General features: G+C 35.6%; 1 protein-coding gene across 1 annotated transcript in view; it reads right to left on the reverse strand.

Annotated features, from left to right (window-relative positions):
- ELMO1 (engulfment and cell motility 1) overlaps positions 1-15,166 on the reverse strand; it is a 201,599-nt gene extending 186,433 nt beyond the window's left edge. The window contains exon 1 of the mRNA XM_015811166.1: positions 15,020-15,166. The gene's annotated coding sequence lies outside the window, so the exon portion shown is untranslated. The remainder of the gene's footprint in view (positions 1-15,019) is intronic.
- Between the last annotated feature and the right edge of the window lie 8,600 nt (positions 15,167-23,766).

Genomic DNA, 23,766 nt, shown 5'->3' on the forward strand with positions numbered 1-23,766 from the left:
GTTTTGACATGTGAAGGGGAAGATTAATCAATTAGAATACTAGACCATAAAAACTAAGAACCTGAAGAGCAGATATCACATAAATAAAGCACAAAAACAGAGGGAAAATCCTTGAGGTGGTGTTAATTTCATTCAACCATTATAAATGCAAATCAAAGCCAACAGAAATGTAGGTGAAAGATTAAACAAAAATGTTGAAAACTGAGATTTTCCAAATGCTATATAAATATATTTTTGACATAATTTAGATCATAAATCGAATTCTTTCAGGCAAGTAATTATCAAGTTTTATTTACTGTATCTGATTATGTTATTTATAAATCACGACACTCCATATGAAAACATGGGAGCCTAACGTAAAAGACCAAAATAAATGTAACTGAAAAACAGAATGCAGAAATAATTTTCCTTAGCAATATCGATTCTCCCACCCCATAAAGGCTGATGTGTTACTCATTGTTATAATCCAATTTATTTTTAATTAATATGTTCTACCAACCTTTATTTTTATTTTTTGCCCATGTCCTCAAGATATGGTTTATTTCTTCTTCCCAGCCTCTACCTTTGGAAAACTATAAAGTCGTCTTCAGCAGGCAACCTTGTGCCTATACTGTGCTCATGGCACTTTCATGGGTGAGATCAGCCAGTACTACTTGGCCACTTTAGACCGGAATGGATACATCTGCTCATCTCCATTCTCTGGACATCATCCTCCAGAATACCATTTGTTCTGGGCAATTCATTTAAACCAAACTTCCTTTTGCCCAGCAGACTTTTCAGCCTTACCCAGTGATTTGGATTCCCTCAAACAGTAGCTAATCAGCAGTGAGAGTTGTTCTAAAACAGACATTTTCTGGCTGTTGTTTCATGGCTCAGGATACACACAAACAGCTGCTATTTAGGATATTTTATATTGAGGATTGCATCCTTGCTCAAACAGGTACCATGGGGGAGAAGGAACCCTACAGTTTGGGTAAACATGGCTCCCTCAATGCATCAAGCACCACATTCCACCCATCACTTATTAGTAGACTACTTTTAAACACAGGCTTAAGTCCATTCAGAAGACTAAATTGACATTTAAATATACTTGTCAAAACAATGCAAGGGAGGAAGGTTCTATTTCATTATATGCCGCCCTATTCATATCAGCTGTCAAACACAGAAATGCAGACCCTCTGGCTAAACTATGCACATTCCTGTGTTTCTATTATCTATTAGGAACACAGGGTATATAGAGTCCCATGCAACATCCCTACATCTCTCCTTGCCATTACTTACTTCCTACCACATTAGCCAACTAATAAATGCAGAGAAAGGGTTGCCCAGTACACCCATTTGATGGCAGCATGCCTCAGGCAGGATAGAAAGCAGTAACAACAGCAGTAAATGTTCTGCTGATTCAAGAACCCGTATTTAGTATTTTAAACATGAGGAACAGCCCTTAGAAATAGTTTCCAAGTGCTGATAGGGAAAAACCTCTCAGTTTTAGAAATATTCACAATGATTATTTCTCAGTTCCGAACTGCTAATTTCCCATCAACATTCAACATTTTCTCATTTCAGCAAAGGATATTTTAAGAATTATTTAAGTGATTTAGTGATTTAAGTGATTCATCCCACATGTCAGATATTCTCCATGTATATCCTGTAGGATCTTCATCATTGCATGCCAACCAACGGTCAAAACAATAAATTATAACCATTCTATTTTCTTACTGTATTTTCATACCAAAACCAAATCAATCTCATTTATCTTTATAAATATATAAATAAACAGCTCAATACTGCTTTATACTCTATGTAAGGTTATTATATTTGGACTGCAAGACTCCAGATGATCACTTGATGGAAACAATCAGATATAAAACATTCTAGCTCTCTGCTATCTGGTTATGGTCAGCCAGATATAATAGCTCTACTCTATGTAAAGCACAGATATAGGTAGTGTTTTGTCTATAGCAGTCAACAGTTAGTAAAACATTATGTCTTTAACAGATAGGCAAAATAGGAACCCAAACAGACAAGCTATTTTTTTTACTGTAAAACTACAATAAAGAATCTTCAAATTCTGAAAGTGCAATTCTCCTACCATATCTTTTACAGTTAGAGAAACTAGGGGGGGGGGGGTTTCCTTCTGAGCCTCTTGTTCTGCCCGCTATGCAGGTGCGAGCTGTTATCTAACCATTCCCTAGACAGCATGTCTTTGCCCAATCACCCAAGGTCATACCCATATACCACTATAGTTTAAGAAGAACAGAAAATGATTTGGCCATCCAGCAATCCAAGAAAAAATGAGAAGTTTGTTGACTGATGGAAAAGGTCTGCTTAAAAAAAAGTTCTGCTTTGAATACCCATTCATGTGTGTATATAGAAAATGATATTTTCTAATAGTAAGTTTGATTTCATTATTTACGGTAAGAGGAGAAAGAAGGGTAATAAGGGGATGGTTTTTGTTACTATCAAGATGACATCTCCGGAAAAAAATGTATATGAAAGAAAAAGTAAAAAGGAAAGAAACAAAGAATAAAAGGAGAACATTTGAAAGATAAAGTAAAAGTCTAATATGAAGAATATAAAAATACAGATTAATTTCTCAGTTCAATAAAAGAATACAACCACTCCTGGAAAGTAAAAAAGAATTATCTTACAACATGCCATATAAATGTATGTAATTATGCTAGATGTCTTGTAAAAAAGGATCTTTTGTGAAATGATGAAACAGATAAAAGTTGTCTAAGAAAAATGCATACATGTTGAAAAAAATAAAGATAAGGCAACACTGTATAAATTATTCATTTAATGTATAAAGACTAATAATAAATGCAAAGAATTAGTCAATGAAAAATTTAGATAAAAGAGGCAGAGATATTGCAAAGCAATTTTGATGGAAAAAAAATATTTCTTTGGTATTGTGTGATGAGGATTAAACAAGGAGCCTCCAGGAAAGGAACAGAATTAAAAGTATAGTAAAGCAATCATAAGTGAAACTGAAATGAAGGAAGCTAAATGCAACAAAGAAAAGTTATTGTAAATTTCTTCATTTAGAGAAAGAATATGACAAAAGTGAACAAATTTGAATTACAGAATGTTTTTCCAAAATATTATATGGATTATTGGTTTTTGAGCACAATAGGAAAGCTAAATGATCAACATAAGTCATGCATGGGAATTAATTAGCAAATGATTAAATATTGAGTAGGATATAAAGGAATATATGCATAATATCCACTTGTTTTTTAACATCTTTATGGGTGTATGTTTTAAAAATACCTTTGGCAATATTAGAAGTGTGTTGGTTTGGAATTTCAATGAATATTTCAGACTATATATGTAGATAATGCTATATTATTGTCAGGAACCAAAACAATTTCCAGCAATTATTAAATACTAAAGTACTTATCATTCATCTATGCTACAATGTATGTATGTTTGTTTGTGTGTGTGTGTGTGTGTGTGTGTGTTTGTTTGGAGAGGTTATTAAAAGTGGGGAAATGGATGGAAACACTTCAGAATAAGCAAATGTTGGTAAGAAGGTAATAGGTATTATGCAGTCTGCTGCAAAGAAGGAAAGTCAAAATAAGCAAAAAATAGTTGTGTATAAGAATATGCTTCTGTTAATTTTGTTGTATGGAAGAGAGAGTTCATGCTAGGAGAAGCATCAAAATAAGCTGAATGCATCAGGAATGATTTGCTTCAGAAGTGATACTGATAAACCAAGACATATGCCCAAGGATGAATGGGCTCTTAATAAAGATCAAATATAAAAGCGACTGACTTGTACAAGAGAAAAACACTGAAGTGGTTGGTTCATATAAAATGAATAAGAATTGAGCTGAAAAACAAATGTAGAAAAAAATGGATTGAGATAAAGGAAAAAGCTGAAAAAATGTGGTTGGAGGAAGTTGATGACTTCCTCCATCACCTGAGAAAGTGTGTAAAATAAGAAGCAAAATGAACAAAAATAATTACATGCATGGAGTATGGATGTAATAGAAGCAACTACAGTCTGCAAAGATTATAGATAGTCCGCAACTTACAACCATTCCTTTAGAGTCTGTTCAAAGTTACAGTGGCACTGAAAAAAGTGACTTATAACCATTTTTCACACTTATGACCTTTGTAGCATCTACATGGTCACATAATCAAAATTCAGATGCTTAGCAACTGATTTATATTTATGACTGTTGCAGTGTCTCGGGGTCATGCAAGTAAAATCTATGGGGAAGACAGATTCACTTAACAACCGTGTTACTAACTTAACATCTGTAGTGAGTCATTTAACAACTGTGGCAAGAAAGATCATAAAGTGGGGCAAATCTCACTTAACAATGACTCGCTTAGCAACAGAAATTTTGAGCTCAATTGTGGTTGTAAGCAAGGACTACCTGTATTTATTTATTTATATCCTGCCTTTATTATTTTTTTATACACAACTCACAGTGAACGTATCTAATATTTCTTTTCGCTCCTATTTTCCCCACAACAATAACTCTATGAGGTGAGTTGACTAAGAGACAGTGGTGGGATTAAGCCGGTTCGTACCAGTTTGGCAGAACCGGTAGCTAATCTTTTATTGCCCAGGTCCAGAATGGACTTCCAGAAGCGGCATCCACACAGAGAACTGGTTGTTCACATATTTGAATCCCACCACTGCTAAGAGAGTATGACTGGCCCAAGGCCACCCAGCTGGCTTTCATGGTTAAGGCAAGAACAGAACTCACTGTTTCCCACTTACTAGTCAGGTGCCTTAACCACTAGTTAAACTGGCTCTCGAAAATAAGTGGTTTTAATGTAAATTAAATTCACTTACACATGTCTTTTTCATTCATCTATCTTTAATTTCTTATGCTTGCTATTTACTTTTTTATATACTCTGTTTTGCATTCTACAAAAACAAAGAATGAGACAAATATGAATATACAGGTATTCCTTAATTTACAACTGTAATGGGACCTGCCCATTATGATCACAAGTAATGACAGACGTTAAATGAAATGGTCTCAGGTAATGCCCTCCCTGATGCGGCTGTTAAATTAACACATGGTTCATTTAACAGAGTACTGGGTGCTTCAGAGGTTGGGGAGGCCCTGGGAGGCTAGTACAGGCCCAGGTCTGTCTGCCACAGACCTCTCAAGGTCTCTTAAACTCCCTGATGCACCATGTGCTTTGCTTTCTTCTCTCAGGATCCCCACAGGCCGATGCAATGCAAGGTAATGCGAAGTTCAGCTTTCCTACAGAGGTAGCCAGTAACAGGTACTAACATAGTGAGCCTATAGGGAGTTCAGCATTTTAAAAAGGCTCCATTTTTTTGTATTTGCCAAGTGTTTTTAAAAAACAGAGGTTTGTGACAATAGTACCTGTTTATAGAATAACGTGGTTGTCATCCAAGTCCAGCATTCTGTCTACTAATAAAATTGCTCCAGATGATGACCCATTTTCTCATTCAGACACAATCTTAAATACGCATTTTCAATAACTACATGAAAATGCATGTCAGCACCTCTTATAAGTTACAACCATTTCTGTAATTAGATATCTGTATACTTGATTTCTGACAGCTAAGTATTATAACCCAGTTTTTCCATTGTCCTATTACTGAGAAATTCCTTTTAGTTTTACAAACTTTTATTTTTGCAATAATCTAGTATTCCCAAGGACTTATTTTTTATAATTTTAAAAAATCAGAATGATTTGAAGAAATTGTCAATTCTTAGTAAGTTCACTCTTGTGATATATACTCTGATGGTTTTGTAATTAAATATAACTATTTTGAACAGCAGTGAGATATATTTTTGTTAAGATATGAGTTTGCTATTATTCCTAAGAAGCTTTGTAAATATCTTTCTTTCCCTTCCTATTTTCATTAGCTCTAGAAACAGAGATTTTCCAAAGTTGCTGCTGTAATTCTTCATCAACCAGGTCATATTTAATTTAATTTTGCAAATAAACAGCTTAATTACCATGCCTGGATGGGGAAAAAAGCAACTCAAATTGCACATTACTAATGTTTACAAACAAAAACCATTATTTACATATGGTAACAAAGGTGTTAATATTCATAAATAAAAACATCACCTTCAAAGGAAAGGCTAAAGTTAGAATGCTTTCAATTCAGTATCCCCCTTTTATTCTTACTATGCAATATATTTAAGTAAAATTAGATAAGTTATCTAAAACAGTATAAACTCTCCCAAATGCTTTCAAAATTCAAGAGCACTGATTTGACTGCTCAGCAAAACGTAAAACCAAAAATCCAAGCAACGAAGAATGAACACAATTCTCACTTTAGCTGTGTTTACAAAAAAAAGTTGTCAAATTTTCTAAAAATTATCTATTTTCCACCATATTCAACCCTCTAATCAGTAATCTGAAATCTCCTCTAATAAATCAAAAACCTAGTTTCCTTCAGCCTCTACTCTGGCTTTCTTCCTTTGCCAAGTGGCCTTCCATGTCAGTACTTTTGAATAATCAAACAGTTCTCCCTCTATTATTATATATATTATTTGAAATATCAAAGATCATTCGATTAAAGTTTTTTTTTGGAAGAACTAGTATTCATTAGATCGCCTCCCTATTACTCCAATTTCCCACAATTGTCCTGATAGGTTTATCTTCCATTCAATCTGTTCTTCTTCCTTTTCCTCAAATTTCTTCTGATTTATGTAAAAAGTATTTTCCATTTTCAATGTTGTCACTCCCTTTTCTGATTTTTCCGTTGGCTGGATCTGTTGGTTAATTGGGTCCTCTGTCTTAGTGTTTAGTTGTTCCACTTCTCCTGTTATTTTCTGCATTGTTAGTTCTTTGGTTGTAGTCAAGATCTGGGTTTGTATATCTAAGCTGGCATCTTGTTCCTTTATGTTGCATCTTATTTTGTCACAAGCTGAAAGAATGGTTTCGTGTATTGACTTCAACATAGAAAGGATTTTTTTCTGATCTTCATCCATATTCTTGATAATGTGTTAAGTTGAAGACTTTACAATCAAACATTAAAAATAGTTTTTTGTTTTTTATAACTGGGTATGGGACATCCATTTCACGTGTTATAGGCAGTGTTTATAGTGGAAATTGTTTGCCAAATAAAAATTTATAGTCCAAAGTATTCCATCATCTTGTGTAATAACAGATGCTTCTCATGTAAAGAAATAGGAAAGCAATTCCCCACATATAACTCTGAAAATCAGTAAAGGTTTACATTCCTAGTTCAAAAAGGCCAGATATGCTGCCCAGAAATTCCTTCTTTACAGCTGAGTTTTTCACAGGTGGTATCTGTCAAGGTCAAAAGAGTTTTTTCTAGAGTTTGGGTTTCAAGCCAAGTCTCTTTTAGGCAATAACAAGTTGTAATACCATACTTCGCCACAAGATGTCACCGATGCCGTTTAAAGATTTTTAAGTCCAAAGTTTTATGATAGTTTTTCAAGTTTATTTCTTTTTTTTAGATGAAAACAAACGTCTCCAGTAAGAATAGGAAAACTCCCCAAGTTTCAAAAGCATATGCATCCAATTAGATTAGAATTATTCTTATAGTTGCCCTGTTTCCCCTGGATAGTTAGTCGCCGCTTTTCTTAGAGGGTGGGGTAGAAATTTCCTTCCCTCTCTCCTCACAGGGGGAAAAATACTTTGGGCAGCTTTTACAGGAAAAAATACTTAAACTTTTAAAGAGAAGATCAGATCTCACCCAGTTTCATCCACGTTGCTTTAAAGGTGCTTGGTGGTGATTTTGACTTCGGCTGTCAGCAGTTTAGTGATGAGCCATATTGCTATGGCCGGTCTTTCCCCCACTGGTTTGGAGGGCTGCCCCGGAACAAGCGGCAGGGCTGCTGCCCTCCTGCGATCAAGCAGGGGTCCCCTCCTTGCTTGTCGCCCCTACAGGGCGACTTTTGACCCTTTCCAGGATCTCTCAACAGGACAAATTCGGACGCAAAAGACGGAGCTCATCTTCCAGTGTCTGCAGCACTGCGATGGCAAACCGAATAGGTAAGATGTGTAACAAGACTAATAGACTTTTGGTTTAATATGGCGGAAAATATATAACTTTTAAAAAACAGAACAAGACTATATGCAAACAGATAAGATGTGTATTTAGAATATTAGATTTTGTTATGAAAAGGGAAAAAGGAAGAAGTTGAGATAAGGGAAACTTTGGTTACCTAAAGCTTGGAAATTATAAATACCAAATGTTAATTTGAATATTGATGGGAAATTAAAACTTGGAAAAAAAGTAATAACAGGACATTGATTGTATATAAGGATTGAATGCAAACACAATTAAGATTTGTATAAGCTAAAAATTATTGATAAATGTAACAAAGATAGTTTTACTTAGTTGATAATAATAAGAACTATATTAGCCTAATATGAGATAGTAAATATTAAGGGAAAAAGAGAGGAAATATCTGATGTTGTAAGTTGAGATTTGTACTAAAGATTTATATATGTTATTGAATTATTGATTAATCAAGTCACCACATTGCTTTTTAAATGTTTAATTGTAAAATTAGAAAACTAATAAAATATTATTTTAAAAAGTTGTCAAATATATGATCTTTTATTTGAGCATTCAACAAAATATACAACTACAGTAACATCTAAAACAATTATATCTGATAAAGTAATGAAGCTTTAATCTATAAATGTAAAGAAGGTACTATATATGTTTGCTCATGACTGCTACAAACAATGTTTATATTCAGGAAAATGCTTTAAGAAAAATCTCATCGTAATTTGTTAATAATACTGTGAATATTTTAATAAACATAATAAAATAAATATTTCAATCTCAGTGTTATAAACAACTGTGGAGGTACCTGACTTTCACTTTGTCAACTATTCCTACTCACATCCCAAAAATGACTCTTCTTAAAATCCAGGCCCTCTTTTTCACTAATATCTCTAAACATCCTCAAATATGTCTATTCACTGCTCCTACCACCATTTCATGCAAATCTTCCTATAATATTCTTTTTCATGTCCTTCCTCTTCCTCGCATAACAGATTTGCATCCGCAATGCTCCTTCCTTCTTTTATTCTACCCATTACTTCAAAGGGCTTCAGTATGCAAAAATTCTAATACTGAAAATGAAGCCAGCAACAGAAGCATTAGGCAACCATAAGCTATGTGGGTTCATAATACAAACTAAACTTCCTAAATTAGTATTCTTTCTACAAATTGTTACTGTATTTGGATTCCAGTGGAGGTAATTAGAATTAGAATGAAGTATAATTTATTAGTCAACAAATAAACATTTATTAGTATCAAATGAAATATCTACCTTCCATCGTAGCAGTAAAATTAACTTTTGAAATAAACAATGGTTTCTTATAGTATTAGTTTTACTGCTAAGACATAATAGAATACACAAAGTTTAGGACACAAATCCCAGATATAAGAAGTATGCTTCTTTGTATTTTGAACCCCATTTTATAAGTAATCATACTAATCCTATTATTCTACCATTTCTCTATAAACCAACATGTAAAAATACACTCTTTTAATATATAATTAACCCCCACGTTTCTAAAAGCCTTTCATAAATAAGTAACTACGCTACATAAAATAAAACAAACATTGTTTGTTTCTAGCTCAATTGAACAGTCCAACTTGAAGCTTTTGGTAAAATGTGTTGAGTTATTCATGTTCTGACAGAGCAAAACTTGAAATGACTAGTAGGTATTTCACTGGAGTAAAACTTGAAATGTTCCAAGTATTCTGATCATAGGTAATAACAGAAATAAATATGAGTCTTATTGTATATTTGAATTACCATCAGGATCAGAAGAGTGAGATAGCATCTACAATGACTATCGCCTATCTGCCAATCAACTTCCAGAAAAAATGACTAAAAGATTATTTTAGTCAAAGAACAACTTTGAAAATATTAAAGCAAATTGATAAATGAAACAATAGTAATACTTTATTTATCATCCATTGAAAAATAAATTTAAATTAGAATCTCTTATCAGAAAAAAATACCATACTTCAACATAATCCTAAGGACTAAGCTAGCACAGTTACAAAATAGAACCCTATCTTTTTAACATTCCTTTCAATTAATGCCCTTCATGACCCAATTTTTAGACTATGCCATCCAACCTACTTAAGAAAATAAAGCAGTAAATTTGGTTTTTGTTATTGTTGCACTTTCTCTATGAGAAGGAACTCATCTCTCTAGACATTTTCCCACATGTCCATATTTGCACACAAAACTGAACAAATCAGCTCAAACCATTTGTGTTTCATCACTGAAATAGGAAAGTCACTGATTTTTAATCTAAAGATAGACTTTTCTTTCAAATCAATTTTTATTTATAAAAATATGTTCAGAACAGCAAAAGAGCTACAACTGCAGAAATTTAGGGTTGTTTTAATTATGTGTATACTGATTCTTAAAAGATAATTAATAATTTTGTATCTGACCTAATTAATATTTTAAAACTATATCAAAGTTGAAAATAGGAGACTATACATGAGCTGTCTCTTGTGCCATGTGGAAGTTACATCACCATCTGTTCATTTATAAAGTCATTGAAACATACAAATTAACCAGGAACGCAATCTTACCCTAACTCCTCCATAGTTTCAGCATAGTGTTTTCTTATGGATGTATACCACTGACATTAATACATGAGTCTTGTATTTCTAAACCATATTATCAAGTGGTTTTTATGATGATGTACAAAAGGCAAAAAAATTTTTTTAATAGAAACAGCCATCAAAAAGCACTAACACTTAAGCAAATTGAGTTTAGGGAAGATCAGAAGCACTCACTAGAACAGAACTGAATGTTAGATGTAAAGAGAAAAAGATGTCCCAGAACACAAATCCTTAAACCAAAAGGGAAGAGTAACTACACCATTCTGAAAAAAGTTGCAATTGCTTTCAGGCAATGTCAACAGGTTGTAATGGCTCCTAACACATACTCTGAAGCAGCTCTTTCTCTTTTTATATTTTCTCTTTCTATTCACAGCCTTTTCTAAACTGGATAAACACATTTATCATTTTAAAGCAATTTCATGGATACAAAAGTGGTAAAACTAAAAAGATAAAATTATTGAATTTATAAAGTCAGATAAATAAAAAAGATCCACACATTAAATAATTTGAGTCATACACAAAATTTATTACTTAAGCCTCAAATGGCTGGATTTGCATTATGCGAGAGGGGAGTTCCTTTTACATTTGTTATAAAAGGAAACCTTCCATAAAATATGGATAGGACACTATACTACTAGCTAGGAAATATGAGAGTTCGTCCAGCACATCTGGAGACCACTAGAATGTACAAACAGATAGCTCAGGATCTGAAATTAAACAAGAACATTAACCTGTAATCTTGAATATACTAAAAATCAACATGTTACAGGTCTATGGAACATTTGAACCTGTTGAACAGGTTGATCTAAACAGGATGATCTAAAACAAATAGAAATAACAGAAATTTCTGTTATACAAACACAAATGTTATGGCAGATCCTGAAATCCATGTCTAGAAAAAATGGAGTTCTGATTCTGAAAAGACTGAAAATGATTAAGGTAAAAAGATTACTTGGATACTAATGGTTAACTTAGTTTGGGAAATTTCGTAGGCTCAGAGCCACAGCACTGCCACAAAGAAACTTATATTAACAATTTGTAGAATGCTGAGCTTGGAATAGATGCATCTTTGTTACAAAGAACAAATTCTAGCATGTTTAATAATCTCATCGATACATAAAGACATTTATAATCTGCAACTGGACTAATCTGAACACAAAACATCCATCACATTTGTTCAACTGTTATTATCTCAGTAGGCTTCTTTGGATTGCATCAGTCATTTAAATAAAAAAATAACCTTGATTATATATTTAGTTCAAAATGTAGAACAGTTGTAAATAGAGACTGGCAGCCTACTCTAAAAGTCTAATCAAAGGAAGACCAACATGTATAACCTATTAGTAAGAAGAAATTTAGAAGGCTCACTGGAGTGATCCTAATTACTCAGGGCTGGAAAGGAACAGAATTTCCAGATGTTCCATTACTGTAACAGTTTTTTTGTATTTGGTAACATGAAAGGCTCTCAGAATACAAAGGACATTCTACTTTCAAAGCAATACAGCATAAATCTAACATCCCCAACAGCCAATATTATCACTTACAAACTTTATGTTTTTAAAATAAGGACTGAAAGAGGGGAAAAGTGTATAATCCTTGATTGTCAGTATGGAAAGCATGAGATCACATCCTAAACTATTTTCAATAGTTTAAACTTCATAGCAAACAATCCTGCATGAATTCACATTTCACAATCCAAAAGATTTCAGTAAACAAAGAGAGGAAGGAAGGGTGGAGCAGCACCACACAAGCAAACATTTGCTTGGTAGTTTGCTAAGAAGGACACTGTCAGGAAGTGCCATTATACACACCATTGTTTCAGCTACAAGCCAACAAGAGAATAGCAGATCAAAAATGTAAAATGGAGAATGGAAATGACTATTATAAAGCATGCATTGCTACAAGAAGTATACATTTATCAGAAGTTACAAGCACAATCCACATGCTCCAAAGCTGTAATAGAACTTCCATGGAGTAAAGAAGCTACACACTGTAGATAAACTGGAAAGTAAATATGACTATTTCATACATATTGTCAACAGTGACCCCCACGTACACTATTTTGGGAGATATATACCATACATATACCATTCATATAGAACAAAGAAAGAAATATTAAACACAGAAGATAAGTAATAGTTGTTACCCTTGCTAAGGTTAATGTTTATGCAACATACCGAAATATAAAAATTACTTGATAGGTATATTCTTGTACAGTATTAGTATGAGGTTTTGTTTACATATATAAGCAACTGTCATGCCATTCAGTGCTAAATAATGTACAAATTAATACTTTATATGCTAATGTTTTGTTCTGCAAGTTAAAATAATCATATTGTCCCATATAATTTTGTTTTGACCCAAGCCCTACATGCTTAAAGTGGTGTTTAATAAAATGTGCAAAAATAGGACTTGAAATAAATAGGAAAGTTCAAATAATCTTATAATAAATGTATAAGAAAGATTGCCAAGATACTATAAAGCCTTACTACTTAAATCTCTCCAATGGAATGAGTTTAGTTATTTAATTGGAAGTACCATAATAAAGAATGGTACAAATTCAAGAAAGAAATAGAACGATAGGGGAAAGAGTCAAATTTCCTTATAAAGTTCTGTATTTTAGTCTATTGCTGTCCATTTTTAACCTCCAATTCATTTTTTAAGTCTACATATTGCTTAGCTAGATGCTATAAAATTAAAATACAGGATAATATCCCAGGACATCTTCCGGTCTTACAAATGTTACAGTAGTAAATTCAAAAATACAAATGTGCACAAAATACAGTTATTCTCAGAGTACACTGTAATTTATAAAGCTCCCTACCTGGGTGAGTTTACAGTTACCGGTAATCTGTCAGAAGGGAAACATTAAACTTTTATGGGAAAGAGGATTTGAAGAAGCCAAAAACTAGTCCTTCATAGAATTCTTGAGAAGACATATCCAAAAATACTGGCCAGTAAGAAATAAGAAACATTTGAAAAAAAGATTACAAAACAAGGAACTACAGAATTATCATGCCACAGGTCTCAGTCATAGCACATGGCACTTACAAAGATTAAACCTGAACCAACCAGTTGAATGAGCTTTACTTCCAGGCTGTTGACTTTTAAGTATAATTTATACTCAGCCCTACAATTACATTGGTAAAGATAGCCAACTTGTCAGGTAACAAATAAGTCAATTATTATTATATACGTGCTATTATATGGAAGATGATGCTTAGATATTCAGCTCCACCCATCCCCCAAATGCTTTGGATACACCTGCTCTTTGTTTACCTTTTATAAAATGTCGAAGTGGAACTTTCCAATCCAATATCATTACCTCAGAAAGAATATTTTACTTTTTCACGTGCCACTAAATATTCTAGCAGTTTTATGTTAATAAAAGGGCAGCTTGCTTTGGGGGAGGGAGCAGAGATCAGGAGTTTCACACGTGCCTTACTAGAAGTCAAGTGCAGAAACAGAGGCTCTGGGTTAAAAAAAAAAAAAAAGGAAGAAACTATGGAAGATTGGCTGAGAAAGGAAGCACTTTCTTGCTTTCTTCTTCGAAACCAACGTAGAATGGTTTAAAACACCCAGAGGCCGCTACTTGGGGCAGCACCCTAAAGGCGGGTAGTTGGAAAAGGCGCAGCCCCCAACTCCTCGTCAAAAGGAATCTCTAAGTGGGCCAACTGCGGGCAAGTGCCAGCCACCCTGAGGAGCACGGGAATTTGCGTTTCTTCTTCCACCAATACAATCAGCACCAATGTCCTTCCTGAGCTCGGGGTTTTTCCTCCGCAGCCACTTCGAACTCTTGTCATGTTTAACAGAATCTCCCCTCCCCATTTTGTTTTGTTTTTATTTTTGCTGTTGCTAACATTTCCGACCTACCTCAGGAGAAGGCAATCGTGGCAGAATTCAAGAATCAACCTTTCCCTTCCGACTTGTTCAGTTCCTTACAACCAACAATGCGGAGAAGGCAGTATTGGAGATGACTACGATAGCAACCTCCCCCCACACTGCCTCGCAACGCCGGGATACCATCGGCGTAGCAACCCTTTGACGTTTTCATTCGCAGGAGCTATCGCACCCTGATCCCCTTCCCCACCTCGCTCTCAGTGCTGCAATTAAGGGCGGGGGTCCATCTGTTGTCACCACGCGTCGCGTTTCCCACGCATGCCTTCATTACTAGCTAGAGTCCCGCCAGCGCAGGTGGCGTCATTCTTGTTACAATACCCGCACAGCATCACACTTCCTTGAGGCTTGCAAGCGCCCTTCACATACAGTAGTTTACACTGAAGTCAGCGGGATTTGACGTTCTTGAGAGCAATAACAAAATGCTGTAGCTCTTTCCCTTCCCCCAGCAGTCCCCATCTCCATACAAACACACGCCTCTGGCAAGCCACGCTCCTTCCTCCTCCCCCTAACCAGAAATTAAAGTACCTTTTTCTAAAGTAGAATCAGTTCCACAAAGTGCGGAGCTAAACAATGAAGTTGGCTGCCCTGGGGCAGAAGGCAAGACCACCAGCAGTTTCTCCTACCGCCTCCACCATTGAAGTTCGCCTTTTGCCGCGGCTTGTTTTGATGTTTCTGACCCCCCCCCCTTTCTATCCCATCCTCAGCCTCCCAAGCACTTATAAAGCTCCCAGCCGTCGTCGCTGCTGCTGCCTCTACTGCTGTCGCTGCTCTCACTTCCTCTTCCTCCCTCCTGCTGGCCGGAGGCACGATTTGCATTTCCAAGAAGCTGTTAAAAATTATCTAGATAGGCGCGAATCTCAGTGAGGAAGAAGAATTAAGTCGTTTAGGGACTTCGTGCTTTAACTCTCGAATCGCAATCCCATCCTTAATCCCATTCATTGAAATGTAAATTGCAAAGAGTTCAGTAAAATTGGAAGAGTCTTGTCCAGGACTCGATACAATCAAATTCGCATGAATTTATGTATTCTGCGTGTATATGTTTCTGCCTTTCTACCTACCTACAAGGTACATCTTGAAATGATTTAGACTAGAGTAAATTGTTAATGTATATGTGCGTGTATGTGTAAAAATTGTTGTATTGATTGAATTATGTATGATCTTGCAGTAGGATGTTCCGTGCTAGTAACGGAAAATCGCTGTAAAATATTACTACCTCAAGCAGTTTTTAGCTTCAGAACAGTATAGCGGTTCAGAAGATCTCCAAAAGAGGGCGGCAGTAAATATAAACAGTGAAATTGATTCCTCCCTTTTAGCTCCAGGCTTAAGCTTCTAATTAAGGTTGCAATTACAAAATGTATTTTGCCAGCTATTAGCATAGGTGAATCCTGCAGTGCCTGAATCTATTGCCAGCAGCACTTTATTTCTAAGTTACAAAATTTTGGCGGATTCTCCCGCTGCAAGATATTCTCAATAGAATTTTAGGGGGTAGAGAACTTTGAGGAGGTACAGTAGCTTGTAAATTGTAGGTTGAAAAGCTGGGTCAGATTCCCAGCTGTACATTGAATTGTTCAAGTTAAGAGTGGCTGCTTTTATTATGATCGGCTCATTAAGCTGGTTGTTTCTGCCATAAACATTAGATGAAGCCTAAAAGCATAAATTGCAAGCACTTTTAACATTTCAAATCATAGATTACTTTCTTTGTGTTCTATTGATCATTCATTCCGTAGAAATGAGTGAGTTTATTATGTGGGTCCTAGAAATTAGAGGGATTTTTGGTAGGTAGAGTCTTCTTGCATAGTCTGATAACTTTATCAGACAGTTTTATCGATTACATCTGATTAACTGAGAAATCTACTTAGTAAAAATAGTGAGCAGATATTTTTGAAAAAAACTCAACAGTTCTCTTGCACTTTAGAAAGTTGGAATACACTGACATTTACATCTAGTGATCCTTTGCAACTTCTAGACAACTGAAGATTGAACTTGGATTTTTCCATCTGACTGTTCAAAGGGAAAAAAACAATTGGTGGTCTTTAGCAAAGGTTTGATATCTATAATTTCGCTCAAGATAAGCCTGCATTGTATTTTAATTTTCTTCCATGCTACTAGCTGTCAATATCATTTCCTTGTGTGCTTTTAATTTTATGATTTAATTTGTTTAGAAAGGAGGACCTGAAATGGGAGGAAAATTGCAGGAGATGCAAAGGGATCATTAACAATATGGGAAATGACAAGAATGGAACTAGCAGGAAAACAATGAAAGAGGGCTTCTCATTCATACTGTGAAAAATGATCCTACCTCTCTAGAACTTTCTCCACTTTGTTTTTGGAAAGGAAATTCCAGTCCAATAATTGCTACTACATAAATAAATCATATTAATAATGTATTAATATTGTTTAGACAGCCAGTTTCCTGTAGTGGTTAAGACATTATTAGAAACTGGGAGACCAGGGGTTTTGATGCCCTAGATATAAAGTACAGCTGATAATCTTGGGCTAGTTACTTTCTCTCAGTCCTAGGAAGGAGGCAATGAAATTCTGCAACAGAGAACAGAACTGAAGCCGGGGGAGGCAAAAGCTGGGAGTGAATCGCGTTCAAGGTATGAGATTCACTCTTACAAATCCTCGAGTTACGAATGGAATGAGCAGGCTCCATCTGCAAAGATGAAATCAGGAAAGCAAAGGCTCAGAATGAACAAAGACTTGCAACAAAAGTCAAAGATAATTTAAAAAGTTTCTTTCAACATACAAATAACAAAAAAAGTCAAGGAAACAGTTGGTCCGCTAAAGAGAGAAGATGGCAAGGAAGTAACAAGTAGCAAAGAGAAAGCAGAGCTGCTTAACTCATTCCTTGCATCAGTTTTCACACAACCTAGTAAAAATGTAAATGTAAAAGACGAACTAGAAATAAAAATTAAAATAGGCAAGAAAATGGTAAGAGAACATCTGTCTGACCTTCATGAATATAAATCACCAGGACCTGATGGATTATATCCCAGAGTTCTGAAGAAGTGGACAGATGTTATCTCAGAACCATTGTATCATATCTTTAAAAAACTTAGAACATTGGAGAACTACCTGAGGATTGGAAAGGGCTGATGTGGTTCCCATCTTCAAAAAAAGGGGACAAAACAAAGCCAGGAAACTACAGACCAGTCAGTTTAACATCAATACCTGGGAAGATCCTAGAAAAGATAATCAAAAAACAGATCTATGAACAACTAGAAGCAAACAAAATCATAACCAGTAGCCAGCATGGGTTTGTTAAAAACAGATCATACCAAACCAATCTTATTTCATTCTTTGACAAAATGACTAAATTAGTAGACCAGTTAAATGCTATGGACATAGAATATTTAGAATTCAGCAAGGCATTTGACAAAGTAGACTACAACCTACTTCTTGGTAAGCTAGAAAAATGTGGGATAGACAGCATCACCATCAGATGGATTTGTAACTCAACTACTCAGCGAGTAGTCCTTAATAGTACTACAACTACATGGAGGAAAGTAAGCCGTGCGGTAACACAAGGTTCTGTCTTAGGCCGAGTACTCTTCAACATCTTCATAAATGACTTAGATGAGGGAATAGAAGGGGATCTCATCAAATTTTCAGATGACATTAAGCTGGCAGGAATAGCCAACCCTGCAGGAGACAAGCTCAGAATCCAAAAAAATATTGTCAGACTTGAACATTGGGCCCTATCTAATAAAATGATATTTAATGTGGAGAAAAGGAAGGTTTTACACCAAGGCAGGAAAAATCAAAGGTACAAGTACAGATTAGGTGAAACCTGGCTCACAAACAGTAACTGTGAGAGGGACTTTTGAGTCCTAGTGGACTATCACTTAAACATGAGTCAGCAGTGTGCAGCAGCAGCCAAAAAAGCTAATATAATCCTTGGTTGTATAAACAGAATCAAAATCACATGAAGTACTAGTACCGCTTTATAAAGCCTTATTAAGGCCACATCTGGAATACTGCATCCAGTTTTGGTCACCACATTACAAAAAAGATGTTGAAACTTGGGGAAAAGTGCAAAGAAGAGCAACTAAGATGATTAAAGGTCTGGAGACTAAAACATATGAAGAACAGTTGCAGGATTTGGGAATGACCAGTCTAGAGAAAAGAAGGACTAGGGCGGACATGTTAGTATTCCAGTATTTGAGAGGCTGCCACAAGGAGGAAGGGATCAATTTATTTTCCAAAGCACCAGAAGGCAGGACAAGAAACAACAGATGGAAACTAATCAAGGAGAGAAGCAACCTGGAATTAAGGAGAAATTTCCTAACAGTGAGGACAATTAACCAATGGAACAGCTTGCCCTCAGATGTTGTGGGTGCTTCATCACTCAAGGTTTTTAAGAAGAGATTGACAACCATTTGTTTGAAATGATATAGGGACTCCTGTTTGAGCAGAGGGCTAGACTAGTTCTATTCTGATTGACTGAGATAAAGAAGAAGCTAAAGAACAAGAAGACTAAAGAATATCTGATCATGAAATATCATCTAGAATATTAAGGAAATACTGGAAATAAACAGCAAATAACCGCTATAGCCAAGAAGATCAGGAGATATAAAACTCAATAGACAGAATCTCCAATTTCAATCAAATTAGAAATGTTTCTACAAATCTATCAGTAGAGAGACTGCAGGGAATCAGTCAACACCTGACAAAGAAAAAACAGTGCAGTTCTGCCCACAGCTATGGGACAAGCAAAGAAATACAGACTGATTACAAACAATGGCATGTAGCAACAATGGTGCATTGGAATATCTTCAAGAAATAACCATGGGCCTGCAAACAAGAAAAGTTGGGGCCATAAAATAGTCAAGGTAATAAAAAAATGTTGTAGTAGTAATAAAGTTGGAAGGGATCGTGGAGGTCATCTAGTCCAACTCCCTGCTCAGGCAGGAAACCCTATACCATTTCAGACAAATGGCTGTCCAGTCTCTTCTTAAAAACTTCCAGTGTTGGAGCATTCACAGCTCCTGGAGGCAGTTCCACTGATTAATTGTTCTAACTGTCAGGAAATTTCTCCTTAGTTCTAGCTTCTCTCTTTGATTAGTTTCCATCCGTTGCTTCTTGTCCTGCCTTCAGGCGCTTTGGAGAATAGCTTGACTCCCTCTTCTTTGTGGCAGCCCCTGAGATATTGGAACACTGCTATCATGTCACCCCTCGTCCTTCTCTTCATTAAACTAGACATACCCAATTTCAGCAACCGTTCCTTATATGTTTTAGCCTCCAGTCCCCTAATCATCTTTGTTGCTCTTCTCTGTACTCTTTCTAAAGTCTCAGCATCTTTTTTACATCGTGGTGACCAAAACTGGATGCAGTATTCTAAGTGTGGCCTTACCAAGGCATTGTAAAGTGGTATTAATACTTCACGAGATCTTGATTCTATCCCTCTGTTAATGCAGCCTAGCACTGGGTTGGCTTTTTTGGCAGCTGCAGCACACTGCTGGCTCATATTTAAGTGATTGTCCACTAGGACTCTGAGATCCCTCTCACAGTTGCTACTATTGAGCAAGGTACCACCTATACTGTACCTGTGCATTTGGTTTTTCTTGCCTAAATGTAGAACCTTACTTTTTTCACCATTGAATTTCATTTTGTTAGATAGCGCCCAATGTTCCAGTCTGTCCAGATCCTCCTGTATCTTAAACCTATCTTCTGGAATGTTGGCTATTCCTGCCAGCTTGGTGTCTTCTGCAAATTTGATGGGTTCCCCATCTATCCCCTCATCCAAATCATTGATGAAGATGTTGAAGAGCACTGGGCTCAGTACAGAGCCCTTTAGAGTTAAATTGCTGTAGGACTTTAGAATTCAAGCAGACAAGCACCTGCCACATAAATACTCCAAACTTAACAGCTGGCAATAAGAAAGACAAAAAAGTCTGGACAGCAGACATTGCAACATCTGGAGACAGCAGAAGGGAAGAGACAGGAACAAAAAAATCACAAAGATCTGCAAACAGAAGCAGAACAACTGTGACAAAAGAAAACAAAAATAGTACCAATAGTATTGCAAAACATGTGGAGCACAATCAGCATTGTCAAAAATTAGCATCACTCCATTGCAAAAGGCATCTTTATTTGGAACAGCTTACCAACGATAATAAAACTTATTAGAGTCTTCCCACAGGTCACTTGAGGGCACACATCTTGTGTATGTGGTACAAAATGTCTAGTTGAATAATGACCTTGGGGAAGAAATGATATTTCACATTGTAGGACATGGGCAGTATTTAAATAGCATAATCTATGATACCATTTTAATTGTATATCTTTACTGGTATTACTGTATTTGCAAAATAAAGCTGAGTATTTGAGTGTGCAAACTGCAGATTTGAGCAATGTGCATCCAGCCATGCCAAACCTTTCGCACTACGTGAGGTTCCCCTTGGCTACAAAATCTCCTGTTTTTGCTTTCAGCTTAAAGTTGTAACTGATTGAGGACCCACACTACAGGATCATGAAATAAATTCATATCTTACATACAGTGTATGGCAAAATGAATATGCTGTAATAAATAGAACTATATGCCAGTGAATGCATGTATTTTTCAGTAAAACAATTAGAAAATAATAACCAGTATTACTGTCTATTAGATCACATTGACACATGAAAAATATTTTCTTTCTGAAAATACTACTGGTTGCATCACAACACTTCTGACTGCCTAAAAAAATAGCATGGCTCAATTTGCACTGTTTTCTAATTTGGGAAACAGATGCTCAAAGAGGAAAAACATAATAGGCTGAATAGAAATGAGCCAAGTATTTATTGTTACCTTTAAATTTTTCTATTAAAATTGGAGAATAACGCTACAGTGATTTCTTGAATAATACAACAATAAATTACTGCCAAAATATACTATGTTCCTGTTAGTATCTTTATCAAAAAAAGAGTCACGAATGTATGGATAAGCACTTCTTATCAAAGAGGTAGGATTTTGAAATGATAAAATTGCTCTAAGGGTGCTTTTCAAAAAGCAACTGAACTTTCTTGGGGGTTTTTTTCCTTGAAGACATTTTGCTTCTCATCCAAGAAGTTTCTTCAGTTCTGGCTGAATGATGGGGAATGGAAGGATTTATATTCCTTAGCAGTCATCTGGTCATTAGCACTCTGAAGGTCGATCATTAGCTCTCTGCGAGTCATTGAGGTCATTTGGAGTCTATATCCTTGGGGTCACCCGAATCAGAAAGCAAATGGGTTTGGAACCTGGTGGAATCTTCTTGGGACTGAGGAGAGGACAGTGTTGTAGACAAAGGATAGGTGGTGTCATATCCCTCCCCCTCTGATGAGAGAGGGCTGTTCAGTTTTAATATAGGTGACCTCTTTGACCCCTCTTTCAAATCCATGGTCCTTTTTGTCCAGAATGTGAACTTTCCTGTCCTCTCAGCAGTCCAAAGAAGGTTTCATACCCATAATTTAGATGACCTGAGAGTACAGCCCCTCAAGTAGTCTCAACGACTCTCAGAACAAATGACCAACCTTCAGAAGAGTGCTAATGACCAGATGACCGCTAAGTAATATAAATCCTTCCATTCCCCACCATTCAACCAGAACTGAAAAAGCTTCTTGATGAGAAGCAAAAGATCTTCAAGGGAAAAAAACACCAAGAAAGTCCAATTGCCTTTTGAAAAGCACCTTTGGGACAACCATGATCTGGATGATTGAGAATCTCCAAAGACAAATAATAAAATGTTTACTAAAATTTGTTACATTTTAAGATGTTCACTATACAGTTTAACATAGCTGTTAGTTAAAAACATCACAGTCCCAAGCCTATATTTTGTGGGAAAAAATAGCAGAAGTGATAACTTTTAATGTTTTTCAAAATGTTAATTGAATAAAAACTGCAAGGCAATAGTTCTAAAACTTTTGTTTTTCTAATGGCCCATTTAAAAATTGCTAAGGGGTTTCAAGAGACTTCTTAATTATTTTTGTTTTACAAATTAAAGCACATATGTAATATTTTAAGTTTTTTTAAAAATAAATAAATGTACTATAATAATAAAAATGGTATAATGAAAATTGCAAGCTTTAAGTCAAGGGACTGAAAAGAACTCTCATTAAGTATAAAAAGCTGAATGATGCACCCCAGGACATCCTGATTGATTCTGATCATAGAATAAATGGTCAAACTTCATTGCTGTGGTGATAGTCTGAGAATTGCCCTAGATTAATATGTTAGCTTCTGATTTTAATAAGAGGAAAATAGGAAATACAGAATAAGATTGTGACTTCTGTTAAGTAATCTACCACATTCCCTAATCTTTCCCTTTCTATAATCTGTTTTTATTAAGAGATTCCATCTGTACTGCTATATGTTAAAAACTTTCAGATCTCACAAAATTACCCCAAAATGAGATTATGGAATCCTTTTTTCTATATTTGAAAAAACACAAGTTCAGATATGAACAATTATTGTGGCAAAATTAAAAGCTGTTAATTCAAAATAGCATATCTGCCCAAACTTTCAAACGAGGAAATTAACTTTCCACGGAACAAGAATGTTTGAAAAGCCACGGTTATTTTGGTTATTATTTTACATCAAGACTGCTTTTATAAAATGGCCTCCGTATTTTTAGAAAAGCAGCTACAGTTAAATCTCATTGGTTCTTTAATGTGCTGGCTAAGAAAAGAGATACATTTTTAATAGAACACAATGTGCTGTTAGTTATGGCAATAAATATGTGCTTTCATGGATGGGGTTTGAATCAAAATTCCTGCTACTGGAACTTCAGAAATAGTGTGGCTCCTTTAGCAAATAATATATACAATTATTTTCATCTTTCAGTACTTATAAATAATCTGCACATGCTGAAGAAGACAAAGCATACAGATGTTGAGACTCATGCTGAAGAAGACAAAGCATACAGATGTTGAGACTCTAGAAAGAGTACAGAGAAGAGCAACAAAGATGATTAGGGGACTGGAGGCTAAAGCATATAAGAAACGGCTGCTTGAATTGGGTATGTCTAGTTGAATGAAGAGAAGGACGAGGGGGGGCATGATAGCAGTGTTTCAATATCTCAGGGGCTGCCACAAAGAAGAGGGAGTCAAACTATTTTCCAAAGCGCCTGAAGGCAGGACAAGAAGCAACGGATGGAAACTAATCAAGGAGAGAAGCAACCTAGAACTAAGGAGAAACTTCCTGACAGTTAGAACAATTAACCAGTGGAACAACCTGCCTCCAGAAGCGGTGAATGCTCCAACACTGGAAGTTTTTAAGAAGAGACTGGACAGCCATTTGTCCGAAATGG

Source organism: Protobothrops mucrosquamatus, unplaced genomic scaffold (genome assembly GCF_001527695.2).
Source record: "Protobothrops mucrosquamatus isolate PMUCROS unplaced genomic scaffold, P.Mucros_1.0 scaffold32, whole genome shotgun sequence".
NCBI classification, from domain to species: Eukaryota; Metazoa; Chordata; class Lepidosauria; order Squamata; family Viperidae; genus Protobothrops; species Protobothrops mucrosquamatus.